We start from the raw sequence: 27,958 nt of genomic DNA, 5'->3' as shown, positions 1-27,958 counted from the left end.
TGAACCATTCCTGTGACACTAGTTTTAGATTCCGATACTTCACTTCAGGTTTACTGTATACCTCTGACCTTATTGCCGATGAAACACAGAAATTGCATCGGAATTAAATACAAAAGGCACAATGCCGACTTAAGGACAAGAAGACTGACTGTTCTTACTGACTATGTTTTGAACCATTCCTGTGACACTAGTTATAGATTCCGATGCTTCACTTCAGTATTATTGTTTCTCTTGGACCTTCTTATTGACGATGAAACACAGAAATTGCATCGGAATAAAATACAAGATTCACAATGCCGACTTAAGTACAAGAAGACTGACTCTTCCTTCTGTATATGTTTTGAACCATTTCTGTGAAACTAGTTATAGAGTCCGATGCGTCACTTCAGGTTTACTGTATCTCTTGGGCCTTCTTATTGACGATCAATCACAGAAATTGCATCGGAATTAAATACAAAAGGCACAATGCAGACTTAAATACATCAAGACTGACTCTTCTTACTGTCTATATTTTGAACCATTCCTGTGACACTAGTTATAGATTCCGATGCTTCACTTCAGGATTACTGTATCCCTTAGGACCTTGTTATTGACGCTGAAACACAGTAATTGCATCGGAATTAAACACTAAAGGCAAAATGCCGACTTAAGTACAAAAATACTGACTCTTCTTACTGACTATGTTTTGAACCATTCCTGTGACACTAGTTATAGATTGCGATGCTTCACATCAGTTTTACTGTATCCCTCTGACCATCTTATTGACGATGAAGCACAGAAATTGCATCGGAATTAAATACAAAAGGCACTATGCCGACTTAAGTACAAGATGACTGACTCTTCTTACTGTCTATGTTTTGAACCATTCCTGTGACACTAGTTATAGACTGCGATGCTTCACTTCAGGTTTACTGTATCCCTTGGACCTTCTTATTGACGATGAAACAAAGAAATTGCATCGGAATTAAATACAAAAGGCACAATGCCGACTTAAGTACAAGAAGACTGACTCTTCCTACTGTCTATGTTTGAACCATTCCTGTGACACTAGTTATAGATTCCGATGCTTCACTTCACGTTTACTGTATCGCTTGGACCTTCTTAATGACGATGAAACACAGAAATTGCATCGGAATTAAATACAAAAGGCACAATGCCGACTTAAGTACATGAAGACCGACTCTTCCTACTAACTAAGTTTTGAACCATTCCTGTGACACTAGTTATAGATTCCGATGCTTCACTTGAGGTTTACTGTATCCCTTGGACCTTCTTATTGACGATGAAGCACAGAAATTGCATCGGAATTTAATACAAAAGGCACAATGCCGACTTAAGTACATGATGACTGACTCTTCTTACTGTCTATGTTTTGAACTATTCCTGTGACACTAGTTATAGATTCCGATGCTACACTCCAGGTTTACTGTATCCCTTGGAACTTTTTATTGACGATGAAACACAGAAATTGCATCGGAATTAAATACAAAAGGCACAATCCCGACTTAAGGACAAGAAGACTGAATGTTCTTACTGACTATGTTTTGAACCATTCCTGAGACACTAGTTATAGATTCCGATGCTTCACTTCACGTTTATTGTATCCCTCTGACCTTCTTATTGACGATGAAACACAGAAATTGCATCGGAATTAAATAGAAAAGGCACAATGTCGACTTAAGTACAAGGAGACTGACTCATCTTACTGTCTATGTTTTGAACCATTCCTGTGACACTAGTTATAGATTCCGATGCTTCACTTCAGGTTTACTGTATCCCTTGGACCTTGTTATTGACGCTCAAACACAGAAATTGCATCGGAATTAAACACAAAAGGCACAATGCCGACTTAAGTACAAAATCACTGACTCTTCATACTGACTATATTTTGAACCATTCCTGTGACACTAGTTATAGATTGCGATGCTTCACTTCAGGTTTACTGTATCCCTCTGACCATCTTATTGACGATGAAACACGGAAATTGCATCGGAATTAAATACAAAAGGCACTATGCCGACTTAAGTACAAGAAGACTGACTCTTCTTACTGCCTATGTTTGAACCATTCCTGTGACACTAGTTGTAGATTCCGATTTTTCCCTTCAGATTTACTGTATCCCTTGGACCTTCTTATTGACGATGAAACACAGAAATTGCATCGGAATTAAATACAAAAGGCACAATGCAGACTTAAGTACAAGAAGACTGACTCATCCAACTGTCTATGTTTTCAACCATTCCTGTGACACTAGTTATAGATTACGATGCTTCACTTCACGTTTACTGTATACCTTGGACCTTCTTATTGACGATGAAACACAGAAATTGAATCGGAATTAAATACAAAAGGCACAATGCCGACTTAAGTACATGAAGACCGACTCTTCCTACTGACTATGTTTTGAACCATTCGTGTGGCACTAGTTATAGATTCCGATGCTTCACTTGAGGTTTACTGTATCCCTTGGACCATCTTATTGACGATGAAACACAGAAATTGCATCGGAATTTAATACAAAAGGTACAATGCCGACTTAAGTACAAGATGACTGACTCTTCTTACTGTCTATGTTTTGAACCATTCCTGTGACACTAGTTATAGATTCCGATGCTACACTCTAGGTGTACTGTATCCCTTGGACTTTCTTATTGTCGATGAAACACAGAAATTGCATCGGAATTAAATACAAAAGGCACAATGCCGACTTAAGTATAAGAAGACTGACTCATCCTACTGTTTATGTTTTGAACCATTTCTGTGAAACTAGTTATAGAGTCCGATGCTTCACTTCAGGTTTACTGTATCCCTTGAGCCCTCTTATTGACGATGAATCACAGAAATTGCATCGGAATGAAATACAAAGGCACAATGCAGACTTAAGTACAAGAAGACTGACTCTTCTTACTGTCTATATTTTGAACCATTCCTGTGACACTAGTTATGGATTACGATGCTTCACTTCACGTTTACTGTATCCCTTGGACCTTCTTATTGACGGTGAAACACAGAAATTGCATCGGAATTAAATACAAAAGGCACAATGCCGACTTAAGTACAAGAAGACTGACTCTTATTACTGACTATATTATGAACCATTCCTGTGACACTAGTTATAGATCCCGGTGCTTAAATTCAGGTTCACTGTATCCCTCTGACCTTCTTATTGACGAGGAAACACAGAAATTGCATCGGAATTACATTGAAACGCCACAATGCCTACTTAAGTACAAGATGACTGACCCTTCTTACTGTCTATGTTTTGAACCATTCCTGTGACACTAGTTATAGATTCCGAAGCTTCACTTCAGGTTTACTGTATCCCTTGGACCTACTTATTGACGATGAAACACAGAAATTGCATCGGAATTAAATATAAAAGTCACAATGCTGACTTAAGTACAAGAATACTGACTCTTCTTACTGTCTATGCTTTGTACCATTCCTGTGACACTAGTTATGGATTCTGATGCTTCACTTCAGGTTAACTGTATTCCTTGGACCTTCTTATTGACGATGAATCATAGAAATTGCCTCGGAATTAAATACAAAAGGCACAATTCCGCCTTAAGTACAAGAAGACTGAGTCTTCTTACTGTCTATGTTTTGAACCATTCCTGTGACCCTAGTTATAGATTCCGATGCTTCACTTCAGGTTTTCTGTATCCCCTGGACCTTCCTATTGACGATGGAACACAGAAAGTCCATCGGAATTAAGTACAAAGGGCACCATGCCGACTTAAGTACAAGAAGATTGACTCTTCCTACAGTCAGTGATTTGAACCATTCCTGTGACAATAGTTATAGATTCCGATGCTTCACTTGAGGTTTACTGTATCCCTTGGACCTTCTTATTGACGATGAAACACAGAAATTGCATCGGAATTAAATCGAAAAGGCACAATTTCGACTTAAGTACAAGGAGACTGACTCATCTTACTGTCTATGTTTTGAACCATTCCTGTGACACTAGTTATAGATTCCGATGCTTCACTTCAGGTTTACTGTTTCCCTTGGACCTTGTTATTGACGCTGAAACACAGAAATTTCATCGGAATTAAACACAAAGGGCACAATGCCGACTTAAGTACAAAAATACTGACTCTTCTTACTAACTATGTTTTGAACCATTCCTGTGACACTAGTTATAGATTGCGATGCTTCACTTCAGGTTTACTGTATCCCTCTGACCATCTTATTGACGATGAAACACGGAAATTGCATCGGAATTAAATACAAAAGGCACTATGCCGACTTAAGTATAAGAAGACTGACTCTTCTTACTGTCTATGTTTTGAACCATTCCTGTGACACTAGTTATAGATTCCGATGCTTCCCTTCAGATTTACTCTATCCCTTGGACCTTCTTATTGACGATGAAACACAGAAATTGCATCGGAATTAAATACAAAAGGCACAATGCGGACTTAAGTACAAGAAGACTGACTCTTCCTACTGTCTATGTTTTCAACCATTCCTGTGACACTAGTTATAGATTACGATGCTTCACTTCACGTTTACTGTATCCCTTGGACCTTCTTATTGACGATGAAACACAGAAATTGGATCGGAATTAAATACAAAAGGCACAATGCCGACTTAAGTACATGATGACCGACTTTTCCTACTGACTATGTTTTGAACCATTCGTGTGACACTAGTTATAGATTCCGATGCTTCACTTGAGGTTTACTGTATCCCTTGGACCTTCTTATTGACGAAGAAACACAGAAATTGCATCGGAATTTACTAGAAAAGGCACAATGTCGACTTAAGTACAAGGAGGCTGACTCTTCTTACTGTCTATGTTATGAACCATTCCTGTGACACTAGTTATGGATTCCGATGCTTCCCTTCAGATTTACTGTATCCCTTGGACCTTCTTATTGACGATGAAACACAGAAATTGCATCGGAATTAAATACAATAGGCACAATGCCGACTTAAGTACAAGAAGACAGACTCTTCCTACTGTCTATGTTTTCAACCATTCCTGTGACACTAGTTATGGATTACGATGCTTCACTTCACGTTTACTGTATCCCTTGGACCTTCTTATTGACGATGAAACACAGAAATTGCATCGGAATTAAATACAAAAGGCACAATGCCGACTTAAGGACTAGAAGACTGACTCTTCTTACTTACTACGTTTTGAACCATTCCTGTGACACTAGTTATTGATTCCGATACTTCACTTCAGGTTTACTGTATCCCTTGGACCTTATTATTGACGATGAAACACAGATATTGCATCGGAAGTAAATAAAAAAGGCAAAATGCCGACTTAAGTACACGAAGCTGACTCTACTTACTGTCTATGATTTGAACCATTCCTGTGACACTAGTTATAGATTCCGTTGCTACACTCCAGATTTACTGTATCCCTTGGACTTTCTTATTGACGATGAAACACAGAAATTGCATCGGAATTAAATACAAAAGGCACAATGCCGACTTAAGGACAAGAAGGCTGACTGATCTTACTGTCTATGTTTTGAACCATTCCTGTGACACTAGTTATAGCTTCCGAAGCTACACTCCAGGTATGCTGTATCCCTCTGACCTTCTTATTGACGAAGAAACACAGAAATTGCATCGGAATAAATAGAAAAGGCACAATGTCGACTTAAGTACAAGGAGACTGACTCTTCTTACTGTCTATGTTATGAACCATTCCTGTGACACTAGTTATAGATTCCGATGCTTCACTCCAGGTTTACTGGATCCCTTGGACCTTCTTATTGACGATGAAACACAGAAATTGCATCGGAATTAAATAGAAAAGGCACAATGCCGACTTAAGTACAAGAAGACTGACTCTTCTTACTGACTATGTTTTGAACCATTCCTGTGACACTAGTTATAGATTCCGATGCTTCATTTCAGGTTTACTGTATACCTTGGACCTTCTTATTGACGATGAAACACAGAAATTGCATCGGAATGAAATACAAAAGGAACAATGCCGCCTTATTTACAAGAAGACTGACTTGTCCTACTCTCTATGTTTTGAACTATTCCTGTGACACTAGTTTTGGATTCCGATGGTTCACTTCAGGTTTACTGTATCCCTCTGACCTTGTTATTGACGATGAAACACAGAAATTGCATCGGAATTAGATACAAAAGGCACAATGCCGACTTAAGTACAAGAAGACTGACTCTTCCTACTGTCTATGTTTTGAACCATTCCTGTGACACTAGTTTTAGATTCCGATACTTCACTTCAGGTTTACTGTATACCTCTTACCTTATTGCCGATGAAACACAGAAATTGCATCGGAATTAAATACAAAAGGCACAATGCCGACTTAAGGACAAGAAGACTGACTGTTCTTACTGACTATGTTTTGAACCATTCCTGTGACACTAGTTATAGATTCCGATGCTTCACTTCAGTATTATTGTTTCCCTTGGACCTTCTTATTGACGATGAAACACAGAAATTGCATCGGAATGAAATACAAGATTCACAATGCCGACTTAAGTACAAGAAGACTGACTCTTCCTTCTGTATATGTTTTGATCCATTTCTGTGAAACTAGTTATAGAGTCCGATGCTTCACTTCAGGTTTACTGTATCTCTTGGGCCTTCTTATTGACGATCAATCACAGAAATTGCATCGGAATTAAATACAAAAGGCACAATGCAGACTTAAATACAACAAGACTGACTCTTCTTACTGTCTATATTTTGAACCATTCCTGTGACACTAGTTATAGATTCCGATGCTTCACTTCAGGATTACTGTATCCCTTAGGACCTTGTTATTGACGCTGAAACACAGTAATTGCATCGGAATTAAACACAAAAGGCAAAATGCCGACTTAAGTACAAAAATACTGACTCTTCTTACTGACTATGTTTTGAACCATTCCTGTGACACTAGTTATAGATTGCGATGCTTCACATCAGGTTTACTGTATCCCTCTGACCATCTTATTGACGATGAAGCACAGAAATTGCATCGGAATTAAATACAAAAGGCACTATGCCGACTTAAGTACAAGATGACTGACTCTTCTTACTGTCTATGTTTTGAACCATTCCTGTGACACTAGTTATAGACTCCGATGCTTCACTTCAGGTTTACTGTATCCCTTGGACCTTCTTATTGACGATGAAACAAAGAAATTGCATCGGAATTAAATACAAAAGGCACAATGCCGACTTAAGTACAAGAAGACTGACTCTTCCTACTGTCTATGTTTGAACCATTCCTGTGACACTAGTTATAGATTCCGATGCTTCACTTCACGTTTACTGTATCCCTTGGACCTTCTTAACGACGATGAAACACAGAAATTGCATCGGAATTAAATACAAAAGGCACAATGCCGACTTAAGTACATGAAGACCGACTCTTCCTACTAACTAAGTTTTGAACCATTCCTGTGACACTAGTTATAGATTCCGATGCTTCACTTGAGGTTTACTGTATCCCTTGGACCTTCTTATTGACGATGAAGCACAGAAATTGCATCGGAATTTAATACAAAAGGCACAATGCCGACTTAAGTACATGATGACTGACTCTTCTTACTGTCTATGTTTTGAACTATTCCTGTGACACTAGTTATAGATTCCGATGCTACACACCAGGTTTACTGTATCCCTTGGACCTTTTTATTGACGATGAAACACAGAAATTGCATCGGAATTAAATACAAGAGGCACAATCCCGACTTAAGGACAAGAAGACTGACTGTTCTTACTGACTATGTTTTGAACCATTCCTGAGACACTAGTTATAGATTCCGATGCTTCACTTCACGTTTATTGTCTCCCTCTGACCTTCTTATTGACGATGAAACACAGAAATTGCATCGGAATTAAATAGAAAAGGCACAATGCCGACTTAAGTACAAAAACACTGACTCTTCATACTGACTATGTTTTGAACCATTCCTGTGACACTAGTTATAGATTGCGATGCTTCACTTCAGGTTTACTGTATCCCTCTGACCATCTTATTGACGATGAAACACGGAAATTGCATCGGAATTAAATACAAAAGGCACCATGCCGACTTAAGTACAAGAAGACTGCCTCTTCTTACTGTCTATGTTTTGAACCATTCCTGTGACACTAGTTATAGATTCCGATCTTTCCCTTCAGATTTACTGTATCCCTTGGACCTTCTTATTGACGATGAAACACAGAAATTGCATCGGAATTAAATACAAAAGGCACAATGCAGACTTAAGTACAAGAAGACTGACTCATCCAACTGTCTATGTTTTCAACCATTCCTGTGACACTAGTTATAGATTACGATGCTTCACTTCACGTTTACTGTATACCTTGGACATTCTTATTGACGATGAAACACAGAAATTGCATCGGAATTAAATACAAAAGGCACAATGCCGACTTAAGTACATGAAGACCGACTCTTCCTACTGACTATGTTTTGAACCATTCGTGTGGCACTAGTTATAGATTCCGATGCTTCACTTGAGGTTTACTGTATCCCTTGGACCATCTTATTGACGATGAAACACAGAAATTGCATCGGAATTTAATACAAAAGGTACAATGCCGACTTAAGTACAAGATGACTGACTCTTCTTACTGTCTATGTTTTTAACCATTCCTGTGACACTAGTTATAGATTCCGATGCTACACTCTAGGTGTACTGTATCCCTTGACTTTCTTATTGTCGATGAATCTCAGAAATTGCATCGGAATTAAATACAAAAGGCACAATGCCGAACTAAGTATAAGAAGACTGACTCTTCCTACTGTCTATGCTTTGAACCATTTCTGTGAAACTAATTATAGAGTCCGATGCTTCACTTCTGGTTTACTGTATCCCTTGAGCCCTCTTATTGACGATGAATCACAGAAATTGCATCGGAATTAAATACAAAGGCACAATGCTGACTTAAGTACAAGAAGACTGACTCTTCTTACTGTCTATATTTTGAACCATTCCTGTGACACTAGTTATAGATTCCGATGCTTCACTTCAGGATTACTGTATCCCTTAGGACCTTGTTATTGACGCTGAAACACAGTAATTGCATCGGAATTAAACACAAAAGGCAAAATGCCGACATAAGTACAAAAATACTGACTCTTCTTACTGACTATGTTTTGAACCATTCCTGTGACACTAGTTATAGAATGCGATGCTTCACATCAGGTTTACTGTATCCCTCTGACCATCTTATTGACGATTAAACACGGAAATTGCATCGGAATTAAATACAAAAGGCACTATGCCGACTTAAGTACAAGAAGACTGACTCTTCTTACTGTCTATGTTTTGAACTATTCCTGTGACACTAGTTACAGATTCCGATGCTTCCCTTCAGATTTACTGTATCCCTTGGACCTTCTTATTGACGATGAAACACAGAAATTGCATCGGAATTAAATACAAAAGGAACAATGCCGCCTTATGTACAGGAAGACTGACTCGTCCTACTGTCTATGCTTTGAACCATTCCTGTGACACTAGTTTTGGATTCCGATGGTTCACTTCAAGTTTGCTGTATCCCTCTGACCTTCTTATTGACGAAGAAGCACAGAAATTGCATCGGAATTAGATACAAAAGGCACAATGCCGAGATAAGTACAAGAAGACCGACTCTTCCTACTGTCTATGTTTTGAACCATTCCTGTGACACTAGTTATAGATTCCGATACTTCACTTCAGGTTTACTGTATCCCTCTGACCTTATTGCCGAAGAAACACAGAAATTGCATCGGAATTAAATACAAAAGGCACAATGCCGACTTAAGGACAAGAAGACTGACTCTTCTTACTGACTATGTTTTGAACCATTCCTGTGACACTAGTTATAGATTCCGATGCTTCACTTCAGTATTATTGTTTCCCTTGGACCTTCTTATTGACGATGAAACACAGAAATTGCATCGGAATGAAATACAAGAGGCACAATGCCGACTTAAGTACACGAAGACTGACTCTTCCTACTGTCTATGTTTTGAACCATTTCTGTGAAACTAGTTATAGAGTCCGATGCTTCACTTCAGGTTTACTGTATCCCTTGGGCCTTCTTATTGACGATGAATCACAGAAATTGCATCGGAATTAAATACAAAAGGCACAATGCAGACATAAGTACAAGAAGACTGACTCTTCTTACTGTCTATATTTTGAACCATTCCTGTGACACTAGTTATAGATTCCGATGCTTCACTTCAGGTTTACTGTATCCCTTGGACCTTGTTATTGACGCTGAAACACAGAAATTGCATCGGAATGAAACACAAAAGGCACAATGCCGACTGAAGTACAAGAAGACTGACTCTTCCTACTGTCTATGTTTTCAACCATTCCTGTGACACTAGTTATAGATTACGATGCTTCACTTCACGTTTACTGTATCCCTTGGACCTTCTTATTGTCGATGAAACACAGAAATTGCATCGGAATTAAATACAAAAGGCACAATGCCGACTTAAGTACATGAAGACTGACTCTTCCTACTGTCTATGTTTTCAGCCATTCCTGTGACACTAGTTATAGATTACGATGCTTCACTTCACGTTTACTGTATCCCTTGGACCTTCTTATTGACGATGGAACACAGAAATTGCATAGGAATTTAATACAAAAGGCACAATGCCGACTTAAGTACAAGATGACTGACTCTTCTTACTGTCTATGTTTTGAACTATTCCTGTGACACTAGTTATAGATTCCGATGCTACACTCCAGGTTTACTGTATCCCTTGGACATTTTTATTGACGATGAAACACAGAAATTGCATCGGAATTAAATACAAAAGGCACAATCCCGACTTAAGGACAAGAAGACTGACTGTTCTTACTGACTATGTTTTGAACCATTCCTGAGACACTAGTTATAGATTCCGATGCTTCACTTCACGTTTATTGTATCCCTCTGACCTTCTTATTGACGATGAAACACAGAAATTGCATCGGAATTAAATAAAAAAGGCACAATGTCGACTTAAGTACAAGGAGACTGACTCATCTTACTGTCTATGCTTTCAACCATTCCTGTGACACTAGTTATAGATTCCGATGCTTCACTTCAGATTTACTGTATCCCTTGGACCTTCTTATTGACGATGAAACACAGAAATTGCATCGGAATTAAATACAAAAGGAACAATGCCGCCTTATGTACAGGAAGACTGACTCGTCCTACTGTCTATGCTTTGAACCATTCCTGTGACACTAGTTTTGGATTCCGATGGTTCACTTCAAGTTTGCTGTATCCCTCTGACCTTCTTATTGACGAAGAAGCACAGAAATTGCATCGGAATTAGATACAAAAGGCACAATGCCGAGATAAGTACAAGAAGACCGACTCTTCCTACTGTCTATGTTTTGAACCATTCCTGTGACACTAGTTATAGATTCCGATACTTCACTTCAGGTTTACTGTATCCCTCTGACCTTATTGCCGAAGAAACACAGAAATTGCATCGGAATTAAATACAAAAGGCACAATGCCGACTTAAGGACAAGAAGACTGACTCTTCTTACTGACTATGTTTTGAACCATTCCTGTGACACTAGTTATAGATTCCGATGCTTCACTTCAGTATTATTGTTTCCCTTGGACCTTCTTATTGACGATGAAACACAGAAATTGCATCGGAATGAAATACAAGAGGCACAATGCCGACTTAAGTACATGAAGACCGACTCTTCCTACTGACTATGTTTTGAACCATTCGTGTGGCACTAGTTATAGATTCCGATGCTTCACTTGAGGTTTACTGTATCCCTTGGACCATGTTATTGATGATGAAACACAGAAATTGCATCGGAATTTAATACAAAAGGTACAATGCCGACTTAAGTACAAGATGACTGACTCTTCTTACTGACTATGTTTTGAACCATTCCTGTGACACTAGTTATAGATTCCGATGCTACACTCTAGGTGTACTGTATCCCTTGGACTTTATTATTGTCGATGAAACACAGAAATTGCATCGGAATTAAATACAAAAGGCACAATGCCGACTTAAGTATAAGAAGACTGACTCTTCCTACTGTCTATGTTTTGAACCATTTCTGTGAAACTAGTTATAGAGTCCGATGCTTCACTTCAGGTTTACTGTATCCCTTGAGCCCTCTTATTGACGATGAATCACAGAAATTGCATCGGAATTAAATACAAAGGCACAATGCAGACTTAAGTACAAGAAGACTGACTCTTCTTACTGACTATATTTTGAACCATTCCTGTGACACTAGTTATAGATTCCGATGCTTCACTTCAGGATTACTGTATCCCTTAGGACCTTGTGATTGACGCTGAAACACAGTAATTGCATCGGAATTAAACACAAAAGGCAAAATGCCGACTTAAGTACAAAAATACTGACTCTTCTTACTGACTATGTTTTGAACCATTCCTGTGACACTAGTTATAGATTGCGATGCTTCACATCAGGTTTACTGTATCCCTCTGACCATCTTATTGACGATGAAGCACAGAAATTGCATCGGAATTAAATACAAAAGGCACTATGCCGACTTAAGTACAAGAAGACTGACTCAACTTACTGTCTATGTTTTGAACCATTCCTGTGACACTAGTTATAGATTCCGATGCTTCACTTCAGGTTTACTGTATCCCTTGGACCTTGTTATTGACGCTGAAACACAGAAATTGCATCGGAATTAAACACAAAAGGCACAATGCCGACTTAAGTACAAAAATACTGACTCTTCTTACTGACTATGTTTTGAACCATTCCTGTGACACTAGTTATAGATTGCGATGCTTCACTTCAGGTTTACTGTATCCCTCTGACCATCTTATTGACGATTAAACACGGAAATTGCATCGGAATTAAATACAAAAGGAACAATGCCGCCTTATGTACAGGAAGACTGACTCGTCCTACTGTCTATGCTTTGCACCATTCCTGTGACACTAGTTTTGGATTCCGATGGTTCACTTCAAGTTTGCTGTATCCCTCTGACCTTCTTATTGACGAAGAAGCACAGAAATTGCATCGGAATTAGATACAAAAGGCACAATGCCGAGATAAGTACAAGAAGACTGACTCTTCCTACTGTCTATGTTTTGAACCATTCCTGTGACACTAGTTATAGATTCCGATACTTCACTTCAGGTTTACTGTGTCCCTCTGACCTTATTGCCGATGAAACACAGAAATTGCATCGGAATTAAATACAAAAGGCACAATGCCGACTTAAGGACAAGAAGACTGACTCCTCTTACTGACTATGTTTTGAACCATTCCTGTGACACTAGTTATAGATTCCGATGCTTCACTTCAGTATTATTGTTTCCCTTGGACCTTCTTATTGACGATGAAACACAGAAATTGCATCGGAATGAAATACAAGATTCACAATGCCGACTTAAGTACACGAAGACTGACTCTTCCTACTGTCTATGTTTTGAACCATTTCTGTGAAACTAGTTATAGAGTCCGATGCTTCACTTCAGGTTTACTGTATCCCTTGGGCCTTCTTATTGACGATGAATCACAGAAATTGCATCGGAATTAAATACAAAAGGCACAATGCAGACATAAGTACAAGAAGTCTGACTCTTCTTACTGTCTATATTTTGAACCATTCCTGTGACACTAGTTATAGATTCCGATGCTTCACTTCAGGTTTACTGTATCCCTTGGACCTTGTTATTGACGCTGAAACACAGAAATTGCATCGGAATGAAACACAAAAGGCACAATGCCGACTGAAGTACAAGAAGACTGACTCTTCCTACTGTCTATGTTTTCAACCATTCCTGTGATACTAGTTATAGATTACGATGCTTCACTTCACGTTTACTGTATCCCTTGGACCTTCTTATTGTCGATGAAACACAGAAATTGCATCGGAGTTAAATACAAAAGGCACAATGCCGACTTAAGTACATGAAGACCGACTCTTCCTACTGACTATGTTTTGAACCATTCCACTGACACTAGTTATAGATTCCGATGCTTCACTTGAGGCTTACTGTATCCCTTGGACCTTCTTATTGACGATGGAACACAGAAATTGCATAGGAATTTAATACAAAAGGCACAATGCCGACTTAAGTACAAGATGACTGACTCTTCTTACTGTCTATGTTTTGAACCATTCCTGTGACACTAGTTATAGATTCCGATGCTACACTCCAGGTTTACTGTAACCCTTGGACCTTCTTATTGACAATGAAACACAGAAATTGCATCGGAATTAAATACAAAAGGCACAATGCCGACTTAAGGACTAGAAGACTGACTCTTCTTACTGACTATGATTTGAACTATTCCTGTGACACTAGTTATTGAATCCGATGCTTCACTTGAGGTTTACTGTATCCCTAGGACCTTATTATTGACGATGAAACACAGATATTGCATCGCAATTAAATAAAAAAGGCAATATGCCGACTTAAGTACACGAAGACTGATTCTTCTTACCGTCTATGTTTTGTACCATTCCCTTGACACAAGTTATAGATTCCGATGCTACACTCCAGGATTACTGTATCCCTTCGACCTTATTATTGACGATGAAACACAGAAATTGCATCGGAATTAAATACAAAAGCACAATGCCGACTTAAGGACAAGAAGACTGACTGTTCATACTGACTATGTTTTGAACCATTCCTGTGACACTAGTTATAGATTCCGATGCTTCACTTCAGGTTTATTGTATCCCTCTGACCTTCTTATTGACGAAGAAACACAGAAATTGCATCGGAATTAAATAGAAAAGGCACAATGTCGACTTAAGTACAAAGAGACTGACTCTTCTTACTGTCTATGTTATGAACCATTCCTGTGACACTAGTTATAGATTCCGATGCTTCACTCCAGGTTTACTGGATCCCTTGGTCCTTCTTATTGACGATGAAACACAGAAATTGCATCGGAATTAAATAGAAAAGGCACAATGCCGACTTAAGTACAAGAAGACTGACTCTTCTTACTGACTATGTTTTGAACCATTCCTGTGACACTAGTTATAGAGTCCGATGCTTCACGTCAGGTTTACTGTATACCTTGGACCTTCATATTGACGATGAAACACAGAAATTGCATCAGAATTAAATACAAAAGGCACAATGCCGACTTAAGTACATGAAGACCGACTCTATCTACTGACTATGTTTTGAACCATTCCTGTGACACTAGTTATAGATTCCGATGCTTCACTTAAGGTTTACTGTATCCCTTGGACCTTCTTATTGACGATGAAAAACAGAAATTGCTTCGGAATTTAATACAAAAGGCACAATGCCGACTTAAGTACTAAATGACTGACTCTTCTTACTGTCTATGTTTTGAACCATTCCTGTGACACTAGTTATAGATTCCGATGCTACACTCCAGGTTTACTGTATCCCTTGGACCTTCTTATTGACGATGAAACACAGAAATTGCATCGGAATAAATACAAAAGGCACAATAACGACTTAAGGACTAGAAGACTGACTCTTCTTACTGACTATGATTTGAACCATTCCTGTGACACTAGTTATTGATTCCGATGCTTCACTTCAGGTTTACTGTATCCCTTGGACCTTATTATTGACGATGAAACACAGAAATTGCATCGGAATTAAATAAAAAAGCAAAATGCCGACTTAAGTACACGAAGACTGACTCTTGTTACCGTCTATGTTTTGAACCATTCCTGTGTCACTAGTTATAGATTCCGATGCTACACCCCAGGTTTACTGTATCCCTTGGACCTTCTTATTGACGATGAAACACAGAAATTGCATCGGAATTAAATACAAAAGGCACAATGTCGACTTAAGTACAAGAAGACTTTCTGTTCTTAATGACTATGTTTTGAACCATTCCTGTGACACTAGCTATAGATTCCGATGCTTCACTTCCGGTTTATTGTATCCCTCTGACCTTCTTATTGACGAAGATACACAGAAATTGCATCGGAATAAAATAGAATAGGCACAATGACGACTTAAGTACAAGGAGACTGACTCTTCTTACTGTCTATGTTATGAACCTTTCCTGTGACACTAGTTATAGGTTCCGATGCTTCATTCCAGGTTTACCGGATCCCTTGGACCTTCTTATTGACGATGAAACACAGAAATTGCATCGGAATTAAATAGAAAAGGCACATTGCCGACTTAAGTACAAGAAGACTGACTCTTCTTACTGACTATGTTTTGAACCATTCCTGTGACACTAGTTATAGATTCCGATGCTTCACTTCAGGTTTACTGTATACCTTATACCTTCTTATTGACGATGAAACACAGAAATTGCATCGGAATTAAATACAAATGGCACAATGCCGACTTAAGTACAAGAAGACTGACTCTTCCTACTGTCTATGTTTTGAACCATTCTTGTGACACTAGTTTTGGATTCCGATGCTTCGCTTCAAGTTTACTGTATCCCTCTGACCTTCTTATTGACGATGAAACACAGAAATTGCATCGGAATTAAATACAAAAGGCACAATGTTGAGTTAAGGACAAGAAGACTGACTCTTCTTACTGACTATGTTTTGAACCATTCCTGTGACACTAGTTGTAGATTCCGATGCTTCACTTGAGGTTTACTGTATCCCTTGGACCTTCTTATTGACGATGAAACACAGAAATTGCATCGGAATTTAATACAAAAGGCACAATGCCGACTTAAGTACATGATGACTGACTCTTCTTACTGTCTATGTTTTGAACTATTCCTGTGACACTAGTTATAGATTCCGATGCTACACTCCAGGTTTACTGTATCCCTTGGACCTTTTTATTGACGATGAAACACAGAAATTGCATCGGAATTAAATACAAAAGGCACAATCCCGACTTAAGGACAAGAAGACTCACTGTTCTTAATGACTATGTTTTGATCCATTCCTGTGACACTAGTTATAGATTCCGATGCTTCACTTCAGGTTTATTGTATCCCTCTGACCTTCTTATTGACGATGAAACACAGAAATTGCATCGGAATTAAATACAAAAGGCACAATGTCGACTTAAGTACAAGGAGACTAACTCATCTTACTGTCTATGCTTTGAACCATTCCTGTGACACTAGTTTTAGATTCCGATGCTTCACTTCAGGTTTACTGTATCCCTTGGACCTTGTTATTGACGCTCAAACACAGAAATTGCATCGGAATTAAACACAAAAGGCACAATGCCGACTTAAGTACAAAAACACTGACTCTTCTTACTGACTATGTTTTGAACCATTCCTGTGACACTAGTTATAGATTGCGATGCTTCACTTCAGGTTTACTGTATCCCTCTGACCATCTTCTTGACGATGAAACACGGAAATTGCATCGGAATTAAATACAAAAGGCACTATGCCGACTTAAGTACAAGAAGACTGACTCTTCTTACTGTCTATGTTTTGAACCATTCCTGTGACACTAGTTATAGATTCCGATCTTTCCCTTCAGATTTACTGTATCCCTTGGACCTTCTTATTGACGATGAAACACAGAAATTGCATCGGAATTAAATACAAAAGGCACAATGCAGACTTAAGTACAAGAAGACTGACTCATCCAACTGTCTATATTTTCAACCATTCCTGTGACACTAGTTATAGATTACGATGCTTCACTTCACGTTTACTGTATACCTTGGACCTTCTTATTGACGATGAAACACAGAAATTGCATCGGAATTAAATACAAAAGGCATAATGCCGACTTAAGTACATGAAGACCGACTCTTCCTACTGACTATGTTTTGAACCATTCGTGTGACACTAGTTATAGATTCCGATGCTTCACTTGAGGTTTACTGTATCCCTTGGACCATCTTATTGACGATGAAACACAGAAATTGCATCGGAATTAAATACAAAAGGCACAATGCCGACTTAAGTACAAGAAGACTGACTCTTCCTACTGTCTATGTTTTGAACCATTTCTGTGAAACTAGTTATAGAGTCCGGTGCTTCACTTCAGGTTTACTGTATCCCTTGAGCCCTCTTATTGACGATGAATCACAGAAATTGCATCGGAATTAAATACAAAGGCACAATGCAGACTTAAGTACAAGAAGACTGACTCTTCTTACTGTCTATATTTTGAACCATTCCTGTGACACTAGTTATAGATTCCGATGCTTCACTTCAGGATTACTGTATCCCTTAGGACCTTGTTATTGACGCTGAAACACACTAATTGCATTGGAATTAAACACAAAAGGCAAAATGCCGACTTAAGTACAAAAATACTGACTCTTCTTACTGACTATGTTTTGAACCATTCCTGTGACACTAGTTATAGATTGCGATGCTTCACATCAGGTTTACTGTATCCCTCTGACCATCTTATTGACGATGAAGCACAGAAATTGCATCGGAATTAAATACAAAAGGCACTATGCCGACTTAAGTACAAGAAGACTGACTCATCTTACTGTCTATGTTTTGAACCATTCCTGTGAGACTAGTTATAGATTCCGATGCTTCACTTCAGGTTTACTGTATCCCTTGGACCTTGTTATTGACGCTGAAACACAGAAATTGCATCGGAATTAAACACAAAAGGCACAATGCCGACTTAAGTACAAAAATACTGACTCTTCTTACTGACTATGTTTTGAACCATTCCTGTGACACTAGTTATAGATTGCGATGCTTCACTTCAGGTTTACTGTATCCCTCTGACCATCTAATTGACGATTAAATACGGAAATTGCATCGGAATTAAATACAAAAGGCACTATGCCGACTTAAGTACAAGAAGACTGACTCTTCTTACTGTCTATGTTTTGAACTATTCCTGTGACACTAGTTACAGATTCCGATGGTTCCCTTCAGATTTACTGTATCCCTTGGACCTTCTTATTGACGATGAAACACAGAAATTGCATCGGAATTAAATACAAAAGGAACAATGCCGCCTTATGTACAGGAAGACTGACTCGTCCTACTGTCTATGCTTTGAACCATTCCTGTGACACTAGTTTTGGATTCCGATGGTTCACTTCAAGTTTGCTGTATCCCTCTGACCTTCTTATTGACGAAGAAGCACAGAAATTGCATCGGAATTAGATACAAAAGGCACAATGCCGAGATAAGTACAAGAAGACTGACTCTTCCTGCTGTCTATGTTTTGAACCATTCCTGTGACACTAGTTATAGATTCCGATACTTCACTTCAGGTTTACTGTATCCCTCTGACCTTATTGCCGATGAAACACAGAATTAGCATCGGAATTAAATACAAAAGGCACAATGCCGACTTAAGGACAAGAAGACTGACTCTTCTTACTGACTACGTTTTGAACCATTCCTGTGACACTAGTTATAGATTCCGATGCTTCACTTCAGTATTATTGTTTCCCTTGGACCTTCTTATTGACGATGAAACACAGAAATTGCATCGGAATGAAATACAAGAGGCACAATGCCGACTTAAGTACACGAAGACTGACTCTTCCTACTGTCTATGTTTTGAACCATTTCTGATAAACTAGTTATAGAGTCCGATGCTTCACTTCAGGTTTACTGTATCCCTTGGGCCTTCTTATTGACGATGAATCACAGAAATTGCATCGGAATTAAGTACAAAAGGCACAATGCAGACATAAGTACAAGAAGACTGACTCTTCTTACTGTCTATATTTTGAACCATTCCTGTGACACTAGTTATAGATTCCGATGCTTCACTTCAGGTTTACTGTATCCCTTGGACCTTGTTATAGACGCTGAAACACAGAAATTGCATCGGAATGAAACACAAAAGGCACAATGCCGACTGAAGTACAAGAAGACTGACTCTTCCTACTGTCTATGTTTCAAACCATTCCTGTGACACTAGTTATAGATTACGATGCTTCACTTCACGTTTACTGTATCCCTTGGACCTTCTTATTGTCGATGAAACACAGAAATTGCATCGGAATTAAATACAAAAGGCACAATGTTGACTTAAGGACAAGAAGACTGACTCTTCTTACTGACTATGTTTTGAACCATTTCTGTGACACTAGTTATAGATTCCGATGCTTCATTTCAGTATTACTGTTTCCCTTGGACCTTCTTATTGACGATGAAACACAGAAATTGCATCGGAATGAAATACAAAAGGCACAATGCCGACTTAAGTACAAGAAGACTGACTCTTCCTACTGTCTATGTTTTGAACCATTTCTGTGAAACTAGTTATAGAGTCAGATGCTTCGCTTCAGGTTTACTGTATCCCTTGAGCCTTCTTATTGACGATGGATCTCAGAAATTGCATCGGAATTAAATACTAAAGGCACAATGCAGACTTAAGTACAAGAATACTGACTCTTCTTACTGTCTATATTTTGAACCATTCCTGTGACACAAGTTATAGATTCCGATGCTTCACTTCAGGTTTACAGTATCCCTTGGACCTTCCTATTGCCAATGAAACACAGAAATTGCATCGGGATTAAACACAAAAGGCACAATGCCGACTTAAGTACAAGACGTCTGATTCTTCTTACTGTCTATGTTTTGCACCATTACTGTGACACTAGTCATAGATTCCGATGCTTCACTCCAGGTTTACTGTATCCCTTGGACCTTCTTATTGACGAAGAAACACAGAAATTGCATCGGAATTAAATACGAAAGGCACAATGGCGACATAAAGCAAAGAAGACTGACTCTCCTTACTGACCATGTTTTGAACCATTCCTGTGACACTAGTTATAGATTCCGATGCTTCACTTCAGGTTTACTGTATCCCTTGGACCTTCTTATTGACGATGAAACACAGAAATTGCGTTGGAATTCAGTACAAAAGGCACAATACCGACTTAACTACAAGAAGACAGACTCTTCTTATTGACTATGCTTTGAACCTTTCCTGTGACACTAGTTATAGATTCCGATGCTGCACTTCAGGATTACTGTATCCCTCTGACCTTCTTAGTGACGATGAAACACAGAAATTGCATCGGAATGAAATACAAAAGGCACAATGCCGACTTAAGTACAAGAAGACTGACTCATCTTACTGTCTATGATTTGAAGCATTCCTGTGACACTAGTTATGGATTCCGATGCTTCACTCCAGGTTTACTGTATCCCTCGGACCTTCTTATTGACGATGAAACACAGAAATTTCATCCGAATGAAATAGAAAATGCACAATGATGACTTAAGTACAAGAAGACTGACTATTCTTACTGACAATGCTTTGAACCATTCCTGTGACACTAGTTATAGATTCCGATGCTTCACTTTAGGATTACTGTATCCCTCTGACCTTCTTATTGACGATGAAACACAGATGTTGTATCGGAATTAAATACAAAAGGCACAATGCCGACTTAAGTACCAGATGACTGACTCTTCTTACTGACTATGATTTGATCCATTCCTGTGACACTAGTTATAAATTCCGATGCTTCAATTCAGGTTTACTGTATCCCTTGGATCTTCTTATTGACGATGAAACACAGAGATTGCATCGGAATTAAATACAAAAGGCACAATGCAGAATTAAGTACAAAAAGACTGACTCTTCTTACTGTCTATGTTTTGAACCATTCCTGCGACACTAGTTATAGATTCCGATGCTTCACTTCAGGTTTACTGTATCCCTTGGACCTTTTTGTTGACTAGTAAACACAGAAATTGCATCGGAATTAAATACAAAAGGCACAATGCCGACTTAAGTACAAGAAGACTGACTCTTCTTACTGTCTATGTTTTGAACCATTCCTGCGACACTAGTTATAAATTCCGATGCTTCACTTGAGGTTTACTGTATCACTTGGACCTTTTTGTTGACTATGAAACACAGAAATTGCATCGGAATTAAATACAATAGGCACAATGCCGACTTAAGGACAAGAAAACTGACTCTTCTTACTGACTATGTTTTGAACCATTCCAGTGACACTAGCTATAGATTTCGATGCTTCACTTCAGGTTTACTGTGTCACTCTGTCCTTCTTATTGACGACGAAACACAAAAATTGCATAGGAATTAAATACAAAAGGCACAATGCCGACTTAAGTACAAGAAGACTGACTCTTCCTGCAGTCTACGTTTTGAACCATTCCTGTGACACTAGTTATAGATTCCGATGATTCACTTTAGGTTTACTGTATCCCTCTGACCTTATTGCCGATGAAACACAGAAATTGCATCGGAATTAAATACAAAAGGCACAATGCCGACTTAAGGACCAGAAGACTGACTCTTCTTACTGTCTATGTTTTGAACCATTCCTGTGACACTAGTTATAGATTCCGGTGCTTGACTTCAGGTTTACTGTATCCCTCTGACATTCTTATTGCCGGTGAAACACAGAAATTGCATCGGATTTAAATACGAAAGGCACAATGCCAACTTAAGGACCAGAAGACTGACTCATCTTACTGTCTATGATTTGAAGCATTCCTGTGACACTAGTTATGGATTCCGATGCTTCACTCCAGGTTTACTGTATCCCTTGGACCTTCTTATTGACGATAAAACACAGATATTGCTTCGGAATTAAATAGAAAAGGCACAATGCCGACTAAAGTACAAGAAGACTGACTCTTCTTATAGTCTATGTTTTGAACCATTCCTGTGACACTAGTTATAGATTCCGATGCTTCACTTCAGGTTTACTGTATAGCTCGGACCTTCTTATTGACGATGAAACACAGAAATTGCATCAGAATTAAATACAAAACACACAACGCCGACCTAAGTACAAGAAGACTGACTGTTCCAACTGTCTATGTTTTGAACCATTCCTGTGAGACTAGTTATAGATTCCGATGCTTCACTTCAGGTTTACTGTATCCCTCTGACCGTCTTATTGACGATGATACACAGAAATTGCATCGGAATCAAATAGAAAGGGCACAATGCCGACTTAAGTTCTAGAAGCCTGACTCTTCCTACTGTCTATGTTTTGAACAATTCCTGTGACACTAGTTATAGATTCCGATGCTTCACTTCAGGTTTACTGTATCCCTTGGACCTTCTTATTGACGATGAAACACAGAAATTGCATTGGAATTCAGTACAAAAGGCACAATGCCGAATTAACTACAAGAAGACTGACTCTTCTTACTGACTATGCTTTGAACCATTCCTGTGACACTAGTTATAGATTCCGATGCTTAACTTCAGGATTACTGTATCCCTCTGACCTTCTTAGTGACGATGAAACACAGAAATTGCATCGGAATTAAATACAAAAACACAATGCAGACTTAAGTACAAGAATACTGACTCATCTTACTGTCTATGTTTTGAACCGTCCCTGTGACACTAGTTATAGATTCCGATGCTTCACTTCAGGTTTACTGTATCCCTCTGACCGTCTTATTGACGATGAAACACAGAGATTGCATCGGAATTAAATACAAAAGGCACAATGCAGAATTAAGTACAAAAAGACTGACTCTTCTTACTGTCTATGTTTTGAACCATTCCTGCGACACTAGTTATAGATTCCGATGCTTCACTTCAGGTTTACTGTATCCCTTGGACCTTCTTATTGACGATGAAACACAGAAATTGCATCGGAATTAAATACAAAAGGCACAATGCCGACTAAAGTACAAGAAGACTGTCTCTTCTAACAGTCTATGATTTGAACCATTCCTGTGACACTAGTTATAGATTCCGTTGCTTCACTCCAGGTTGACTGTTTCCCTTGGACCTTCTTATTGACGATGAAACACAGGAATTGCATCATTATTAAAAAAAAAAGGCACAATTCCGACTTAAGTACATGAAGACTGACTCTTCTTACTGACTATGTTTTGAACCATTCCTGTGACACTAGTTAAAGATTCCGATGCTTCACTTGAGGTTTACTGTATCCCTTGGACCTTATTATTGACGATGAAACACAGAAATTGCATCGGACTTAAATACAAAAGGCACAATGCCGACCTAAGTACAAGAAGACTGACTCTTCTTACTGTCTATGTTTTGAACCATTCCTGTGACACTAGTTACAGATTCCGATGCTTCACTCCAGGTTTACTGTATCCCTTGGACCTTCGTGTTGACTATGAAACACAGAAATTGCATCGGAATTAAATACAAAAGCACAATGCCGACTTAATGACAAGAAGACTGACTCTTCTTACTAACTATGTTTTGAACCATTCCAGTGACACTAGCTATAGATTCCGATGCTACACTTCAGGTTTACTGTATCCCTCTGACCTTCTTATTGACGATGAAACACAGAAATTGCATCGGAATTATATAGGAAAGGCACAATGAGGACTTAAGTACAAGCAGACTGACTCTTCTTACTGACTATGTTTTAAACCATTCCTGTAACACTAGTTATAGATTCCGATGCTTCACTTCAGTTTTATTGTATCCCTCTGACCTTCTTAATGACGATGAAACACAGAAATTGCATCGGAATTAAGTAGAAACGGCACAATTTCGACTTAAGTACAAGAAGACTGACTCTTCTTATTGTCTATATTTTGAACCATTCCTCTGACACTAGTTATAGATTCCGATGCTTCACTCCGGGTTTACAGTATCCCTTGGACCTTCGTATTGACGATGAAACACAGAAATTGCATCGGAATTAAATTCAAAAGGCAAAATGCCGACTTAAGTACAAGAAGACTGACTCTTCCTACTGTTTATGCTTTGAACTATTCCTGTGACACTAGTTTTGGATTCCGATGCTTCACTTCAGGTTTACTGTATCCCACTGATCTTTTTATTGATGATGAAACACAGAAATTGCATCGGAATTAAATACAAAAAGCACAATGCCGACTTAAGTACACGAATACTGACTCATCTTACTGTCAATGTTTTGAACCGTCCCTGTGACACTAGTTATAGATTCCGATGCTTCACTCCAGGTTTACTGTATCCCTTGGACACTCTTATTGTCCATGAAACACAGAAATTGCATCGGAATTAAATACAAAATGTACAATGACGACTTAAGTGAAAGAAGTCTGACTCTTCTTACTGTCTATGATTTGAACCATTCCTGTGACACTAGTTATAGATTCCGATGCTTCACTCCAGGTTTACTGTATCCCTTGAACTATCTTATTGACGATGAAACACAGAAATTGCATCCGAATTAAATAGAAAATGCACAATGATGACATAAGTACAAGAAGACTGACTCATCTTACTGACTATGTTTTGATCCATTCCTGTGACACTAGTTATAAATTCCGATGCATCACTTCAGGTTTACTGTATCCCTTGGATCTTCTTATTGACGATGAAACACAGAAATTACATCGCAATTAAATACAAAAGGCGCAATGCAGAATTAAGTACAAGAAGACTGACTCTTCTTACGGTCTATGTTTTGATCCATTCCTGTGACACTAGTTATAGATTCCGATGCTTCATTCCAGGTGTACTGTATCCCTTAGACCTTCCTATTGACGATGAAACACAGAAATTGCATCGGAATTAAATACAAAAGGCACAATGCCGACTAAAGTACAAGAAGACTGACTCTTCTAACAGTCTATGTTTTGAACCATTCCTGTGACACTAGTTATAGATTCCGTTGCTTCACTCCAGGTTTACTGTTTCCCTTGGACCTTCTTATTGACGATGAAACACAGGAATTGCATCATAATTACATAGAAAAGGCACAATTCCGACTTAAGTACAAGAAGACTGACGCTTCTTACTGACTATGTTTTGAACCATTCCTGTGACACTAGTTAAAGATTCCGATGAATCACTTGAGGTTTACTGTTTCCCTGGGACCTTCTTATTGACGTCGAAACACAGAAATTGCATCGGAATTAAATACAAAAGGCACAATGCCGACCTAAGTACAAGAAGACTGACTCTTCTTACTGTCTATGTTTTGAACCATTCCTGTGACACTAGTTATAGATTCCGATGCTTCACTCCAGGTTTACTGTATCCCTCTGACCTTCTTATTGACGATGAAACACAGATATTGCATCGGAAATAAATAGGAAAGGCACAATGAGGACTTAAGTACAAGAAGACTGACTCTTCTTACTGACTATGTTTTAAACCATTCCTGTGACACTAGTTATAGATTCCGATGCTTCACTTCAGGTTTATTGTATCCCTCTGACCTTCTTATTGACGATGAAACACTGAAATTGCATCGGAATTAAGTAGAAACGGCACAATGTCGACTTAAGTACAAGAAGACTGAATCTTCTCATTGTCTATAATTTGAACCATTCCTGTGACACTAGTTATAGATTCCGATGCTTCACTCCAGGTTTACTGTATCCCTTGGACCTTCGTGTTGACTATGAAACACAGAAATTGCATCGGAATTAAATACAAAAGCACAATGCCGACTTAAGGACAAGAAGACTGACTCTTCTTACTGACTATGTTTTGAACCATTCCAGTGACACTAGCTATCGATTCCGATGCTACACTTCAGGTTTACTGTATCCCTCTGACCTTCTTATTGACGATGAAACACAGAAATTGCATCGGAATTAAATAGAAAAGGCACAATTCCGACTTAAGTACATGAAGACTGTCTCTTCTTACTGACTATGTTTTGAACCATTCCTGTGACACTAGTTATAGACTCCGATGCTTCATTCCAGGTTTACTGTAGACCTTAGACCTTATTGCCGATGAAACACAGAAATTGCATCGGAATTAAATACAAAAGGCACAATGCCGACTTAAGTGAAAGAAGTCTGACTCTTCTTACTGTCTATGATTTGAACCATTCCTGTGACACTAGTTATAGATTCCGATGCTTCACTCCAGGTTTACTGTATCCCTTGAACCTTCTTATTGACGATGAAACACAGAAATTGCATCCGAATTAAATAGAAAATGCACAATGATGACATATGTACAAGAAGACTGACTCTTCTTACTGTCTATGTTTTGAACCATTCCTGTGACTCTAGTTATAGATTCCGATGCTTCATTCCAGGTTTACTGTTTCCCTTGGACCTTCTTATTGACGATGAAACACAGGAATTGCATCAAAATTAAATAGAAAAGGCACAATTCCGACTTAAGTACAAGAAGACTGACGCTTCTTACTGACTATGTTTTGAACCCTTCCTGTGACACTAGTTATAGATTCCGATGCTTCACTCCAGGTTTACTGTATCCCTTGGACCTTCGTGTTGACTATGAAACACAGAAATTGCATCGGAATTAAATACAAAAGCACAATGCCGACTTAAGGACAAGAAGACTGACTCTTCTTACTGACTATGTTTTGAACCATTCCAGTGACACTAGCTATAGATTCCGATGCTACACTTCAGGTTTACTGTATCCCTCTGACCTTCTTATTGACGATGAAACACAGAAATTGCATCGGAATTAAATAGGAAAGGCACGATGAGGAGTTAAGTACAAGAAGACTGACTCTTCTTATTGACTATGTTTTAAACCATTCCTGTGACACTAGTTATAGATTCCGATGCTTCACTTCAGGTTTATTGTATCCCTCTGACCTTCTTATTGACGATGAAGCACAGAAATTGCATCGGAATTAAGTAGAAACGGCACAATTTCGACTTAAGTACAAGAAGACTGACTCTTCTTATTGTCTATGTTTTGAACCATTCCTGTGACACTAGTTATAGATTCCGATGCTTCAGGTTTACTGTATCCCTTGGACCTTCGTATTGACGATGAAACACAGAAATTGCATCGGAATTAAATAGAAAAGGCACAATGCCGACTTAAGTAAAAGAAGACTGACTCTTCTTACTGTCTATGCTTTGAACCTTTCCTGTGACACTAGTTTTGGATTCCGATGCTTCACTTCAGGTTTACTGTATCCCACTGATCTTCTTATTGACGATGAAAGACAGAAATTGCATCGGAAATATATACAAAAGGCACAATGCCGGCTTAAGGCCAAGAAGACTGACTCTTCTTACTGACTATGTTTTGAACCATTCCGGTGACACTAGCTATAGATTCCGATGGTACACTTCAGGTTTACTGCATCCCTCTGACCTTCTTATTGACGATGAAACACAGAAATTGCATCGGAATTAAATACAAAAAGCACAATGCCGACTTA

Source organism: Schistocerca serialis, chromosome 12 (assembly GCF_023864345.2).
Source record: "Schistocerca serialis cubense isolate TAMUIC-IGC-003099 chromosome 12, iqSchSeri2.2, whole genome shotgun sequence".
In the NCBI taxonomy this organism is placed as follows: Eukaryota; Metazoa; Arthropoda; class Insecta; order Orthoptera; family Acrididae; genus Schistocerca; species Schistocerca serialis.
This window is presented reverse-complemented; position numbering follows the sequence as displayed.